At 37.1% G+C, this 17,317-nt stretch overlaps 1 protein-coding gene across 14 annotated transcripts in view; it reads right to left on the bottom strand.

Annotated features, from left to right (window-relative positions):
• LOC132095426 (microtubule-associated protein 2-like) overlaps positions 1 to 17,317 on the bottom strand; it is a 112,783-nt gene that overhangs the window by 45,806 nt on the left and 49,660 nt on the right. For all 14 annotated transcript variants that reach the window (XM_059500401.1, XM_059500404.1, XM_059500406.1 and 11 more), the window contains one exon: positions 11,004 to 11,080. The gene's annotated coding sequence lies outside the window, so the exon portion shown is untranslated. The remainder of the gene's footprint in view (positions 1 to 11,003; positions 11,081 to 17,317) is intronic.

Genomic DNA, 17,317 nt, shown 5'->3' with positions numbered 1-17,317 from the left:
TATGTATAAGCAATGTTTACAATTATTTTAAAATCATTACAAATATATACAACAAAAAAAGTGTAAAAAAAAAAAAAAAAGCAAAATATTGCAGTCCTTTCAAATACTGAGTAAAATGATAAGATGATAAAGAGATGCAGTTATTCGTTTTCCTTATAACCAGGAATGCTATTTATCAATTTTTCCATTCCAGCACATTATATGGTATCATCCATTTCCAATTAACCTGTCCCTAAACAACACATAAAAACTAAAACTGGTAATCAACTTTACACGTCAGTCCCTTCCTTCCTACACAGGTGATTGTTAAGATGCAAACAGGACCAGTGCATTGGTAGGTGCCATATATGATTTGAACAACACTGAAAAAACACACTCTGACAGCAGATTCTTTGAAAAAGGACAGCAGCGTGTCAGTGTGAAGTGCACTCTCTTCACATCTTCCTCACCTGTCACAACATATATGAAAAATGAGGGTGAAGGACGGAAGAGCAGCCTGTATTCTGATGATACACTTGACAGAACATGCGTTTCCACTGAATTTGGTGGGTTATAGCAAATGTCACCATCTCCTGTCTGCTATGCAAGGTACATGGGCATACAATGTATCCACAACAAGGGCATTTACCCTCCATAAATAAGAAATAAAGAATGAGAAATGGAGGGTGAGACGGGCATTGCAGTGTGCCAGCAATTAAAGCTGAATTTTTAAAGTGCAGCAGTGGCTTGTAAATCTTCATTTGTAGTGTCCGAAATCTGCCCTCTATCTCTCGCCCACTCTCTCTCTCTCTCTCTCTCTCTCTCTCTCTCTCTCTCTCTCTCTCTCTCTCTCTCTCTCTCTTCTCTATCTCTCTCAGTGAAGTGGATTTTCAGATGACTTTGGGCCACCAGAGATGTTCATGATATCTTAATTGCTCAGTGGGGTTGTTGAGTGTGTGCTGGTGGAGGGGAGTCTGTCTGTGCTGCTAATGGAGGCTTTGATCAGCCACGACTCACTCCTTCTCTCTGACTGACAGTAACTCCTCGAGGGAGGACGCCTTCCTTCCCTCTCGCTCCCTTTCAGTTTCAATCCCTCACTCGGAGTTACTAAGGGTCTTTCTCGAGGCTTTTAGGATTATTGCAACTGGTTGATTATAGGAAAAGTTTCTGCCTGATTGCACAGAGTAACTCCTAAGCAAACCCCTATGATTCCTGGTGGAAGGAAAGGGCTACGTAATCCAAAATTAGGTATTATGTTACTTTCATTTACTGATGTTGCTAAGGCAAGCATCACTTTGCTCATATATAGGGTTACATAGGATTTGGACAAATCACCAAATCCTAAATATTGCATTCCAGCATGTAAAATACATTAAATCATGTGGTTTGGTGAGAAAGGGTGTGATATTACTAAGCAGACCACAAGTTGGGAAAAAATTCACAGACTTACATTGAAGCCATATTAAGTGACAAGAATTTGACTTGAAAATAGTAAATAAATATAAAATGTAACATAATAAAACATTATATACAAATATACACACACACACACACACAAATAAAAATATTAAAATAAAGGATACAAATAAATAAAAAATCCAAATAAACCTAATAAAACGTTTTTTAAATGAAATTTTAGCTGTTTTCCTAATTCTGATTCTTACTGGGTTTTTTTGTTGTTAGAATGGGACTTCTTATGCGTTGCATTCAATGCAAAAGCATTTATAGCACCTTTAAGTTATACAGATGTTCTGAATGTACAGAAATGTTGCAGATTAGAGAAATTAATTCTCAGATGTAAGATATTTATCTTTATTTAACTTGTAAAGTCAGCTGCAATTGCCAAGGGCAATGCCAAAGACTCACACGAGTGACTCATCCATATCATAACTGTCATATATGCACAATTTCTAATCGTCTCACAGCAAACTTATCTGCTGAGGGCCTGATACACTGAGATTACAGTATGATATCTTTCTGGGTTTCCGTGGTGTCGCAGTCATGACAGAACCCCGCTGAGATCTTGATTAACTGGGGAATCGTGGGAAAGCATAAAACCTAGCACTAAAAATTCAATCTAATGCAACACTCCCACTGGCACTCAACGCCAAAAGTGTTTCAAATATGTGAAGTTCAAAACTATTCCACAAAGTTTGAAAAAATGAAAATAAAACCTAATTGTTTAAAAACACAGCTCAAACTGTAAAACATGGCACCAACCAAAAAAATAAATAAATACATTTTGAAGGGTGGACTCTTGACTTGGGCCAATAAATTGATTAGCAACCACATAGCAACATGCAATCAACCACAACATGCTAGCATTGAGCACATTACTTTACATTACTTTTTAACAGGCAAGCTATACTAGGAAAATAAATAAATAAATAGTACTTTAAATTAAAGCTAATTTAATTATCATTAGTAAATGCATTGTTATTTATACAAATGTTAAACTGCATTAGTACTTACAATTAGTGAATGCTATCAAAGTACTTTTTTTCAGTTTATGATTAACCTTACTGTAGCATTACCAAATTATTTATTGAATGAAATGAATGAATGAATGAATGAATGAATGAATGAATGAATGAATGAATGAATGAATGAATATGTACCTGTAATATTGAACTCTTTTATTTGTCTTCACTCCCATTGGTAGTACCAAATCATTTGCATAAAATCTAAATTTCTCAATTTTCTTCCATCACTGGACACACCCACATCATATCACCAATGGCCACTGCTCGTCATGTCATCTCATATCACCAAATCACACTAAAAATAAATGACTTTGTCACTGCAAATCACTGTATCTGTGAAAGTGACTCCAAAAGTGACAGAGAAAGACAAGGACATTCACAGCAACTGAAGACCTCTGCTTTAGAGACTTGAGTTATTTACTGCAGACTGACAAGGACTCTGTTTTTAATGGGCAATGTCACATTCAGAGAAAGCACTCCTCATAGAAAAAAAAACATAAACAGGTCACCTCATTGTCACTCTCTCTTTCTCTCTCACCTCACAGTCTGTACATGATCATGGTCACTTTTAGACCAGCATCAATCATTTAGGAACACTCATATATACACTTTTTTGTCAATCTCACTGCAACAAGGCATAAACTAAGCACATTACAGTACCAGCATCAGTGAAATGTCCAACTTAAAAAACAGCACACTCTGGTGGACAGGAATGGCAGTAACACTCAATAGGAGGCGTTTGAATGGACACTGAAGTGACAGCAGGTGTGATACACTGGGCACGGTACCAAGCCTGAGTGCCAGGCTTCTGATGATTTTGATCTTGAGAACGTATGCTGGGCACTGTGAAAGTACCAGGCATTAGGCCAGCCAACAAATCTGACCTACCAGCAAAGATGCAGAAGACAGGTCCAGAGTACTGCTCCCCAAACAACTGTGATGACTTACTAGAGCCAAAGACTAGGAGCAAATGGAGCACTTGTAGAAAATGAATGGGAGAAACCTTTCAACTCAGAAAAACATTTACATCTATGCATTTAGCAGATTTTTTTTATCCAAAGCAACTTCTAATAGATGAGCATAAGCAATCTGTCACAGAGCCAACAATATTCACAGTATATAGTGCCAGGTCTATTATAAAGTTAGATTAGGAAACAAAATAGAGCAGAGTAAAAAAAATAGGAAACAATGAACAGCCTTTTAGCCCAAGCAACAATCACCTTATAGTTAAAGACATTGTCTTCTGGCTCTAGTAACATTTTTGTATGACAAAATCCAGAAACAAGTTAGCATTTTAGCACTTCCTGTTCTATCATCATGAAGTCAACAAGTTTTTTTATAGAATTTTGCTAAAAGGTTTGTGGTTAAAATAAGCACAAAGTAGTCTCACATTTTATTCCACTTGTGTTCATTTGTGAAGACTGTCATGATGAACAAACGAGCTCACTTGAAAAATTCTGTTGGGTTTTTGTCGAGGGGACCAAGGGACCATGACTTCTTCTGGGTTGGCTTACAAAAATACATCATCACTGCAGCTTTCTATTGACAGGACTGACCTGAAATGATTTAAGCTTAAGAAGCAAAATACATAATATTTTAGTCCGATTTTATTACCAATTTGATGTTTAGGCAACAGTTTTGGAGAGATTTCAGCCTTTCCCCATACAAACAGATAGGAGCTATACTTCTATAACCACTACCTAGACAAAAAGAAGCTGCCCAGGGCGTTTAAATTAACATAACTCAAACAATTGAGCTGCATCTGATTCTTCTACAATTTAGATCAAACTAAAGCCATATGTCATAAGTTTTTTCTCCACAAATCCTTTATAAATCCACATAAACTGAGCTAGAGAAAACAGCATCACAAGAATCTGTTTATGACTCTCCGCGTATTTGAATTTACTCTCAGCTGTCGCAGCACTGCAGGGACACTTCCTGTACAAGCAAAGAGAGATGGATGGATTGCTGATGAAGTGGACGTCATTGAAAAGACAGCCACATCACTTTCTTCATTCTCGGCCGGCCGGGCTAATGCGTGGAAGTGAACTTCTGCAGAAACTGGGTTGTGAGATTTGTGGTGCATTCTGGGAAATAAGCACCACAGGAAGCCAACCTGAAGCTGAACCCCAGCACAGAGATCAAGTCAAGAACAGGACAAGCTGTTACACTGTCCTCAGACAACCCCAAAACTAAGTGTTACTTTTAAAAATAGAACAAAAACATGAGAATTTCAAAAACCTGCACTTCATTTTCACATCCAAACACTTTTTTCTTTTCAGTATGAATTCAGACTAACTTTTTAATGTTGCACCAATTTACAAATGATTTTTAGCAACCGCGTACAAATTAAATCAACTACTGTACCAAATACCTCAATGGGGTAAAATTTGACTGTTGAGCAAACTTAAAAAACCATTAATAAATTTGAATCTAAATTATTCATATAATCCACTGATCCAGTGTCACAGTAAATAAAGAGAAGCCCAACGTGTAGTTTTTAATCCGCCTGTAGCTGATGCCATGCCAAAACTGAACCCCATGCCCCCCATGCAGACCCAGCTGTGATTGGTGGATGAATTGTGGCACTTAGCATGCTCTAATTGGCTGAGAGAGGATGGCAGTCAGACGAGCCATTTTTTTCAACCCAGATGGAAGTGACGGCACTGACCTTCTTTTTTTCCCAGAAAAAGAAGCAGGAAAAAAATCTCCAACTATCCCTGGGTGAACCAGAGCCACTTGGCAGACATCTACGCCCCTGGCACTCACACGTCCCTGAGCAGACAGTGTGATATGTGCACCCTATCCAAACCCTGCAACCTTTAGGGGTGTCTGTGAAGCTGTGAAGTCAAAGCCCCAAACTGTTTTGGTAGGGATTTTGTTCATGCTGTCAGAACTCCCTACTGGGGATGGCATTAAATTGTCCCAGAAGAAGATGAACATTTGCATTGACATTCAAAGACTTTAACTATTCTATTCCAAAAGTTCAAAATAACTCGTGATAGATCCTAAATTTGAATAGGCGCATCGTCGCAGCTGGGATTAATCCTTGGAATGTGGCACATACTGACAGTAAACACTATTTGAATAAATGAAAAAAGAAACTGCATCTGGATGAATATTAAATCCGAACCCACACGACAGTAGAAATCCTCACTTAAACCCTTGTTTAAACCCTTTTATACACCATTTCAAAGCTATTCAAGTGCATGACAAATATGCAAGCAAAAATATGCAGTAGAATTCATATGGAAATGCATATAGAGTGTATTCACTAATTCCGACATTGCTAAAAATAAAGGTTCTTTACTGGTGTTGGTGGTTCCATGAAGAATTTTAACATCAATGGATTCTTTCCATTGCATAAAAAGTTCTTCTATAATAATAAAAATAATTCTTCAACTATTAGAATGTTCTGTAAAACCTACACTTCATGACTTATGACTTTGGACAGTTTACAATTCACAGAAAATCACAAAGTGTATGACTTTGATTCTAGTTAGAGAATATCAATCATGCTTGATACTTTGAGCTGATGAGCTGAAAAGCTGATTTTAGAACACATATTGTTTTCATTTGTCATGTGTCTCCTACAAATAAGTCACACAGAAGTTGTTTTCAGCATGATTTGAAAAATCTGTTTATGTGTGATCCCTATTTATTAAGTGTGTGATAGCGAATTTACTCTGCAACCATTTACAAAATCATGCATGATGTCTAGTATTTTAAAATAAAATATAATATATATAGTACATTCCAGAATTAAGAAGAAAAAAAAAAGGTTTAATTTAAAGGTTTGTTATAAAACTCAAAATTGTTCTTCTATCACTGCAAACCTCCCCTTTAGAAACTTTATAGAGTGTAGGACCATTTTGCAGCTGACAAAATGTTTCAAAGTGATTAAAATGGACAAATTAAGAACAATAAACCTAAAAAACAAATAAATAAATTAGCTTCAGGAGTACAATACTTGCCACTGGGACAGGACAGTACCCTTAGGGGGAAGTCGTGGCCTAGTGGTTAGAGAGTATGACTCATAACCCTAAGGTTGTGGGTTTGAGTCTCAGGCTGGCAATACCACAACTGAGGTGCCCTTGAGCAAGGCACTGAACCCCCAACCTATCCACGGGCGCCACAGCATAAATGGCTGCCCACTGCTCCGGGTGTGTGTTGTTCACTGCTGTGTGTGTGCACTTTGGATGGGTTAAATGCAGAACATGAATTTTGAGAATTCTGAGTACAGCCAACATACTTGGCTGAATGTCATGTCACTTTTTTCACTTAAATTGTACTAAAAAGTGACCCTAAAAGGATTGTTTACCTGAAAATAAATATTCTGGCATCATTTATTCACCATCATGTCATTTCTATTTTATATGTGTGTTTTTTTTTACAGTATTTGTCAATATAATTAAAGTCAATGGGGTCAAAAACAACAATGAGCACACTGTGTGCAAAAGAAAGTTATGGTGAACAAATGATGACAGAATTAAAATTTTGAGTGAACTGCCCTTCAAGGTATTAATACCCATCCTTTAGAAGTAGTTAAGGTACAAATGTATACCTTTGCAGGGTTATGTCAGTGCAGTACTGTCGGACCTTAAGAGTCAGATTTTTTGCACATCACCAATGCAAAAAGTCAAACTGTCAGCCAGATTGCATGCATTGCTACTAATGCATGGGATTGTGCCACATCCAAATCAAGTGGTTAAAAATCTCAGCTTGCCAAGACAAGCACTGAAGAACTTTTGCACACAGAAAGTAATTTACATCAATTACATGCTGGCAGTTGCTTCTAGCTGCAGGTTAAATAGGTACTATCCTTCATTCCGTCCCCCACTCTTCTTCTTTCCGTATGGATACCTTGCTCACTCCACTGCAGCTGCATTGCAGAGCTCTCAGCTCACACATGCACACTCCAAAAGGGAAACAAAACAGCAACTGGACTATGTTAGACGTGGACTAAGAACTGCACAGTGTTGCAAAACGAGGACACTGATGCAGGTTTTTATGGGTCTTTTTATTTGCTACAGGAAGAGGTGAACATAAACCTGTGGGTTTTATTTATATAAAGAGGCTGTCTGTCAGCCAAAGAGGAGTGGGCAGCATAAAGAGTGATACACCATGTTCCATTGAAACACAGCTAAAGAACCGTTTCATCTTGAATTATTTACTCCAGCCTGTCACAGTGTCTGTGAGTAATTCAATCTACCAAACTGGAAATTCAATATCCTGTCAAACTTTTCTTGTTTTTCTCCACTGTGTGGAGAAGGTTTTCCCACAGTGTCAGTGTCTTTTAGGTCCAGGTTTTTGGAAGATTGGCATCTGTATCTTTTTTCTCAAAGACTATATAGTAAATCATAATTTTTTGGTCTGATTAATCCTGGATTTCATTGTACAAAGAAAAAATATGAAAGTATTGAACACAAACTTTTTTGTTTGTTTGATTGTTTCAGCTGATGTCATATAGACCATGCAGGTGGGAAAAATGATTAACCAATAGCCAATCAGCATTTTTGGCGTTATTTTAGAGTACTCTTGTAGTTAATGCTCCTATTCTTAAATCGTGCCATTAAGTACACACTAATGTAATGCTGATTAATGTAAACAGTTTAAGTTGCATCAACAATAGCAAACAGTCAAATTGAAAAAGAGATTAAAAGAAGAAGTCCAACTGAGATTTCATTTATCTAGATGTTCTCAAGAAAACATTTTTCACTCAAAACATTTCAAAAGTTTGTGTATGACCTGCTGTCACTGTTTTGGGACCTTCATAAATCCACTGTATATTACATTCTGGTCTGGCAAAATTTTGTTAATGAAATCCCACTTTTCACAATCCAATAAACACCTCCTAATTGATAAAATTAAGACCTGTCCTACATATTCATAAGTAATCCTTATTCCCACTTGGAAATAGGTCACATTACAAAAGTGAAAATGGGTTATGAATGTCATTTCACGTTTTCCTTGAGGATCCTAATGGGATAACCAAACAACTAGAATCCTTTTTAATCTTAAAGTCCCCTTTCCACTCTATTTTTTTTACAGAATCTTGTACAGAATTAGCAGATGTTTAAAGGATCCTTTATGATTCTTTGAATGCTTCAAGATAATCCCATTCGAATCCTGCACATTCCTTTGGGATTTATTGAATAACAGTAACATCACTCATCTATTACTTGCATACGACTCATCACAGGAGAGTGTCAAGTGTCTTATTATTTTGTTTTCCCTCTGAGAAAACTTTCCTAGTTTTAAAATGTACAAATATTATTGTTTTCCGAGGGAGCTAGAGTAGTTGAAAAATTCACAGTGGGATTATTCGAATCTGTGATACGAATGATACTGCTATTTTACACATGCAATTACAGCCCGCAGGATAGATTACACATCTGCTGTGAAACCTGTTAAAAACAAGCTTGCATAAGTGTGGTCGTGACACTATGTACTGCTCTGCACTGCCTACGGTCTTGATATGGATGCTGGTGCGGTGGCGAGGGTTATACACTAGCGAAAACGGAGAAAGGAAGACAGAGTTTAATTAAATTGTGTTGTGTACAGATGCCAAATTAGTTTAAAATCTTCATTCACACAGCATGATACAATCACTGGAATATCCTCTAATGTGTGACTCATGGCTGACTCATAAAACAAAAACTGATGGCTAAATATTACAAGATTAGCGTAAAAAAAAATATTACAAGATTAGCGTTTTGCTAATTTTTTTTTATTGCCGAAGATTAGTCACATGCATTCCGTAAATGAGCATGCGCGTATTTAAACATGTAAATACTTAGACACATATGTGTAAACATCTATAAAACCAACAGCTGCGTGTGTTTTAGTCACTGAGGGAGAAAAAAATGACAGGAATCTCTTTCACACGTCTCTGTGTGGGTGTCCGCACATGTGAACATCGACCCGCCAAGCCACGTCCTACCCATCAACACGAACATGTAAACATTCATTTAACCGATCGGAAGAGCCTTCGCCTTTTTCCATCTCTCAGAGGGCCCGATGTGCATTCAAAAGCAGGGAGAGGAAGGCTAATGAAAAGCTCTTCTGCTGCAGCTTTGCTTGAAAATGGAAGCAGAGAGAAAAGCAAAGCACTGGTTATTAACTGGCTTTTGTTTTGGTATTTCGCGGGTGTGCGTCACGCTCATCAGCAGCTTGAAGGGCTCTCTGCCTCCTGCTCAACCCACTCACAGCTCCTGTGTGCTGGAGAGTTAAAACATTCTCTACACCTCAATCTGCTACTGTAACTACAGAAACTCTATTACATTTTAGGGTTACAAGGTTTTTGGATGTAGATCTGAGGCAGTTTTGTGAAACCAGACGTTTGATAATCACAGTCTGCTCCACATTGCAGCCATCAGCTTAAAAAAATATTCCAGGTTCAGTACAATCAACAATATTTCTGGCATGATGTTGACTACCAAAAAATAAATAAAAATAAATCACCTCGTGCCCAGTGAGGAAATTAAATGTCCGTTTATAGGGCCCATATTCAGAGGACTTAAAATCACAAATTTGAAGCTTTTGAATTTTTTACAGTGGTTTTAGGGGTTTTTGAGGTTGACAATGGTCATGGCAAAGAAGTTGTAAAATTGGAGATAGCTTTACAAGAAAAAGGTTAATATGTATATATTCATGCTGTTTATGTCTTGTGGCTATGCTGTTATTATGAACAAGCTAAAATTATCAAATGTTGCTTTTGTTCAATGAAAACAAAAAACTTGAATATATATATATTCAATATGGTATATATATATATCAGCTTTTCAGGGCTGGTTCACACTGATCCAACAAACACAGAATTAGTGCAGTGTAAACTAGACATCAGACAGGATATAGCCATCTGGGAAACATCTAAAGCTACCAATCACACTTTGTTTTCTTTTACATGACATTTAAGGGCAAAATAATCTGAAATCAGATACAACACTGTAGCCGCCTGGGAACTTATACACACGACTGTTTCGCTGTGGACTGATAAAATCCTGTGCACCCTGACTTATGGGGCCCTATCCAAAATGGCCCATTTATATGGATTTGCAATCTTATGACTTTAACCTAACTCCAATTTTTCATTTTATGGCTTTGTGGCCACACTGGTGCAGATTTCACCACATTATCGACTGCTATCACCTATGTGGAATCACTTAACCAAACGGTGGAGGTGGTGTGCAATGCCTGAAGGTGTCCATTGCTGTTTGCATCCTAAACATTATGCAAGAACAGAATTAGTACTTCTGAAATCACTAGTATGAAAATGGTACCTGGATGATATGCTATTTGTGTGCAACCATGCATGCCTTTTGGGTAATACTGCCTACAATCCCCTACCAAGATGACCATCAAATGGACTGCCTTAAAGGGAATTTGGTCTTACTGCTTAAAACAGAGGCAAACTGGGATGAATCAAAGATCAGAGGTGGTTCATATGGCATTTATGCCACATTTCAATGTAAGAGGAGCTGTAATAAGGTCTGTTGTGATTGGTCATGCTAGAGATGTACTGCAGGGATAGGCTGGTACCTGTCTAAGTGGTGGTACTTCAGTGACGATTGATGCTGGCTTAAGGGTGCTGTGGAGTCTCTCAGCGGGACAAGCACCTGCAAACAGATCAGATCAAAGAAACACTTCTGTTAGATTCCAATATATACATAATAATTAAAGCTGTTTCTGATGAAGAAACTATCTGTTTAAATGTGCAAGGAAGAACACATGGGAGTATGTGTTACTAACACACAGAATGAGCTCATTAGCTCTTTAATGAGATCACAACCTAGTCAATCAGCATTCAACTGTGTATGACACACACACCTGGACAAACCACAGAGACAAGCCTTCATTACGGCACACTCATTAGTGTTCAATGGTACACCTACAGAATACAAAAAAACATAATTCCCTTGCTTTGGCTACACAGCCAGTACCTCCATCATAGGCAAGCTATTGAAATGAATGCTTATCACGCTTGAATTTTCAGCTTCAGTTTTCATTGTCACATGATCCTTCCATGATAATTTTCCTCTTTTCTTATTATCAGTGTTGAAAATGTACTGTTTTATAAAATTTGAACTAATAGTTAATAAAAAAAATAATGTTATTTAACCAAATATCTGTTATTTTAACTAATATTAAAATATTTTACCAGTCGCGTTTAAATTTCTATCATGACAACTCTCAGAAGGTCTAGAGTTTCATGACAGAACTTTTTATTGAATATGCTGCCTTTGTAGAAAATTGCCTTTATAGAACATAAACAGTTCAGTATGTTTTGAAACCGCATTTATCTTTTTCACACACTCCATGGCCATAAAGAATGCCTGACATAGATTTTCTTTGCATCATTCTGGCCATACACAAGTCTCTGGTGGAGGCACAAGAGAACATCTCCACAGGCCTGAACTAAATAAAGAGCTCCAGTTATCAGCGTATGACAGCGGCTCTGACATAAGAGTCACCTCTGCTTAACTCCATTCACAGCTGCTTCAACATGTCTTTATTATGGAGCATAATGAACTGCAGCTTTGGTTCCAGATAGACCTGTACAACTCCATTTTCCCATTGGCATTTTAGACTGTGTGAGTGACAGAGTTATAAAGAGTGTCTACAGTAACAACTAGCCTAGAAAAGCTTGAAGAGAAAAGATGGATATACTAACCAGTGTACTGGTGTCCATTTACCCTATAAAAACAGCACTACAGTGGTGCAATGATGGCATCAGTCTGAAAGATACATTTTAGGAATTATGCATGGACTGTTTTAAGTTGAAAAGTGGCCTTTTTAAGGTGAAACACTCTAATAATGAGTTATTTTCTTAAAAACAGATATTTTACCTTTACAAGACATTAATTCATGGACTGGAGACCTGATGTTTTTTATCATCTGTTTGCACTCTCATTCTGATGGCACCCATTGATCCAAGTGACATAATAATACATTTCTCCAAATCTGTCCCGATGAAGAAACAAACTCATCTAATTGGATGGCTTGAGGGTGAGTACAGTCTCAGCAAATTTAAATTTTCAATTTCTTTTAAAATTGTATGCTATTTTGAAATAAAAACACTAAAAATCAACCATTTGAAATGCAACAAGTGAATTTTTTTCATGATAAGCATTACATTTAACAATGTTATTAATACAATTTTGTGTTAAATAATATTAATGCTGGGAAATGCATGTAAAAATGTTTAATAACTTAGCAAAATATATTAATGTACCCCTATTTCTCCATCTATCTACAGTATGTTTCCTGTTCTGGTGGGTTAGAGCAACAGAGTTCTGACTTTCTGTTTGCGCTCCAGGGGATATGAGGTGGAAAATGCTGCGTTTTCCTCTCTGCCACCAGATAATATGCAGATGCTCCACACAGTGACTCACACTGTATGAGCATGAGTGCCGTTCGTTGCATGTTCACACCGAGAACTCCAATGAGAGTAATTTCACCCTCACAGGCACAGGACAGCGAGCAGGAGGAGGGTGGGCCCAGTGCTGTCTGGAAAAGATCTGCGTTAACCGCAGGCTCTGGTGTGGCCATCATGCTTTCTTTTCAGGATGTTTTTATGTGATTTTCAGAACAAGCCGTGTCTAAATTAGCCCTGTGCCTTGACTAAACTTAGTGACTACACAACCCAAAAAGAGAAAGACAGAGACAAAAAAGAACTGCATTAACTTGGAGAAACTCCAAATTAAGCACATCATTCAAAAACCTGAAAAAGGCAGAAGCCAGAGTGAAAAATAGACACATGACAGCAGAGCTGCTTTATGGATGAATGTTCAGAGCAGATCTGCATGTTTAAAGCAGGAAGACTGGCAGATGGCATAAATATGCTTCTGCTGAACTGCTATCTCACCCCATGAATGCCACACATCCAACAGACGTTCTTTATGCACTCCAGAACATGCGTTTCATATGTTCTCTCTTCCTGCTCTTCAGCTTTATTTGTCAGAAGTGAGTTGGTGGATTGGATTCCATGAAACCATAATAGTTTAGTAAAAAATGGCATTATAGAAGAGTGAAGTCTCTGAAGACACCTAACAGCTTTGAGATTATAACTTCCTGATAGGGCTCATCTGCTTGTCGTCTTCCTGACTGAGAGACTGAGAGGAACATGTTCAGAGAAAATGTCTAGAAACAAAAATCAAACCTGAGTGGGCATCCCTCCATTATTCGCTCACATTTATAATTCAGTTTAGCTCCTGCTAGGAGAAAACACTTCCAGCAAATACCTGGTGCATTTTTTAATTTATTTACGCCATAAAAATCCAGTTTAAAAACATCTTATAAATCATCTCAGTAATCAAAAAGTGCCTTGCACATCTCCAGTCCATCAGTTAACGTCTTGTGAAGCGAAAAGTCGTGCATAAGAAACAAATCCATCATTAAGATGTTTTTAACATAAAGCTGTTGCTTCCAGCTTTAATATGAGTCTTCTATCCATAATATTGCTTTCTTCAATCAAAAAGTTATACTTTTTCCACTTGAGAAAGTATTATTAAGGATTATGGACTGGTGTTTTGGGTGGAAGCGAAAATCTGTTGTTAAAATGCTTTAATAATGCATTTGTTTCTTACAAACTTGAACTTTTTCACTTCACTTTAATGGACTGGAGTCATGTGAATTACTTGTGGATCAATGTGCTGTTTGTACTTTAATTTTTTGTCGGCACCCATTCTCTGCAGAGGATCCACTGGAGAGCAAGTGATGTAATGCTAAATTTCTCCAAATCTGTTCTGATGTGGAAACAAACTCATTTACATCTTTATTCTCTTCCAAAACTATTCCAAACTATTCCTTGAAGAAAATAAGTTAGGTCAATTTGATTTTCATGTTGACTTTAAAGAACTCTATCCTGACATCCAATGATCACTACCTGCAAACCTTATGTGCAAAATGATTTAAATTGTTTCTGATTGGCTGAGAGCAGCTGATTTGCTGTTTACAGAGCCTAGGGCAGTCAAAGAGATAGGTGTGATTCTTCAGGACAACATTTTTTAGTGACATCAGTGAGGTAGTGGGGACATTTTTTGCATGCCATCCTGCAAACTTACAGCATCAATACCGTTTTTGCTTTCTCTTTTTGAGCCAAACCAATTAAGGACACCCATTAAAATGAAAACAAGAAAGAAAAAGGGATCCAATTAGTACTAGTTTTCATTGTGAAGATTATACTGTATTTTTAAACATACTTTAAAAGACCTCACTGCATCAGGAAATTACAATCATAATAAAAATAGCACTAAACCAATATTAAACAGCCTTATTATTTTTCTCAAAGTCAGTCATCTTATTTCACCCTTTTGTAAAGATACTAATAAAAATGATCTCATTTGATGTACTTTGGATTTATCTTTCATTATATTGTAATATTATCTGAGCTATGAGCTTTCCTAATATTTAAATAATGAGATTGTCAAGATGCCTGTCTCTGTCTGGAAGATGAAGGCTTGGTAATAAAGCCGGAGACAGTTTTCATCTATTAAAGAATAATTATTTGCTAACAAGCGAGGGATAATAAATACATTTCTGTGTAGAGTTGTTGATAAATCAAGAGAATGTGGGATTGAGGTCTTAAGAGGCAGATTTCCAACAAAATATGATTTAAATTGACAATTTTGTCAAATTGTTTATTTATTTTAGTTTTACCTTTCAATATAAAGGGGTGAGATGAGAGACAAAACTTCTCAGTTGGTCTGAGAGAAAATTCTCATTCTGTTGGATCTCATGGATTTAACAACAAAATTCAAAAACAAATTTGACTTTTCTGTTTTCTGTTATTTTGCATAATCCATATTACCTTAAAAGGCAAAATGCAGTAACTACACATTGTCAAAACTGACAAATATCAGAAATCATACATATGTATATAATGTTCTACAGAAGAAAAAAAATAATACAGTAACAAATTCTCACAATTTGAGCAGTCACAGAGTCAAGCAGCTGAGGTTTTATATTCTAGTATGGAATGTAAGTATGGGAATGACCTGAAACTGTTCACACTATAATTTCATGGAATGCACTGAATAACTAAGCATGATCACATTGCAGAACCTGGTATGCCATCTTACATGGAGTTCACTGAGTTCCTGACATGAGCGGTAGCTGTGACTGTAGTATCCACTATGTCTAATGGAGCATCAATCTCGCAGGCAGCAGGTTGAGAACTATGCCCTCCCTGTCTGTCTTTTCTGCCCCTGCCCGACAGAGAAGAAGGGGGTGACCAATCCCCCCCCCTCCCCCCCTTTGGGCATTACATCATTGCTTTCCCTGCTGCAGTGCCTCCCAATGAAAGAGTCAGTGTGCCTGCCAAGTAAACAATTCTGTCTCTTCATATGCTTCTTTCGCATTGAGAAGCATTTTAATATATCATAACTGACACATGGCATGACACAGCAACATAAAAACATGCACCCATTAGTTAATGTCTGGCATCTTGCAGAAGCTCTAAATACTTTTTTTCCACATAAAGCAAGCATGTTTAAAGGGATAGTTCACCCCCAAAATGAAAAATCTGTCATCATTTACTCAATGCACAAACAAAGCACATGCACTTCTTTCTTCACATGACTAGAGGTCTAATGTCTGTTCTGCAGTGGCAGAAGTGAAAATACTCTTGTGTTTTACTGTATTTACAAAAGACAACAGACAAAAGAAAACATGAACGATATTTAACAACAGACTAACATTACTTAGAATGTCTCAGTGTCTAACAACTCTTTGCGCCAATGTTTTTCTTATACAAATTCTGCCAGTTACTTTTCACTGATGAAATTATTTATTATTAACATTATGCATTGAAAAATGGAATTGTAAATGTAATTCCAGCCACTAATGGCTGGCAGCTTTCTGCCATTACAGCACTGCAGGAGAGGAGACAGACAGCAGATGGAAGGCTCCTCCTGTGCTTCACTGGCCTTCTGGCATGATGCATGAAGACTACAGTCACCTGTATCGTGACCTTGTTCAGCACAGACACAGCGGGGTGCTGAGGGACATGGATAAATGGATGAGAAAAGGTCACGTTGCATATGACACATGCTTTTTGTCATGACCAAAAAGATTAGTAAAGGGTTGGGCAAAGAAAAAAAGATGGAGTTCAACAACAATATAAACCAAGAACTCTCTGGTCAATATCTCTTCCTCAACACTTTGACGACAAAATGGTCTCTTGTGAGATTCTGAGATCAGTCAGTCGTCCAGTATAACTACAGAGTGATTACTGCAACTCATAGAGTTTGGCGGCATAACAACATATAATGCGCAATGGCTGGATGTGCAAAAAGCACAATAAATGTAGTCCATACAACTTTTGCACTATATTTCAAGTCCAAACCAATATTAAATGTCAGTCTATTTCTAAGATAAAGCCAAGTTGTTTTTTTACTGATAATCTTCTCCTCTGCTACAGCAAAAGAACAGCTCTGAAATGAAATTATTATTGGCATCCAACATATCTCATTTGAACAAATTCAATCAATCAATCAATGTAGATGCACAAATATGCTAACGAAAATATATATTTATTGCAATTCTTCAACGGGGAGTTTTGTTTTACAAATATTGTGTATGTCTAAATTCAATAAAAATTGTTTCAACACCAACACCTGCTATCACTCATGAGGAAAAAAAAAAAACGAATTGCCCCTTTAAATCTGTTTGTGCCACCTTTAGCAGCAAGAAATGCAAACAACCTTTTTTTCCAAATAACTACAGATCAGTCTTTATAGATATATATATATATAAAAGGAATAATTGATTTCTAATAATTCAATGGCCCAGAGTCAATTATTCCGCTTATACTACGGTTACCACACCTCAAGACATCGATTAAATGATATATT

This window comes from Carassius carassius, chromosome 19 (genome assembly GCF_963082965.1).
Source record: "Carassius carassius chromosome 19, fCarCar2.1, whole genome shotgun sequence".
Taxonomy (NCBI): Eukaryota; Metazoa; Chordata; class Actinopteri; order Cypriniformes; family Cyprinidae; genus Carassius; species Carassius carassius.
The sequence above is the reverse complement of the archived record's forward strand: the minus strand, read 5'-3'. Positions and strand labels throughout refer to the sequence as shown.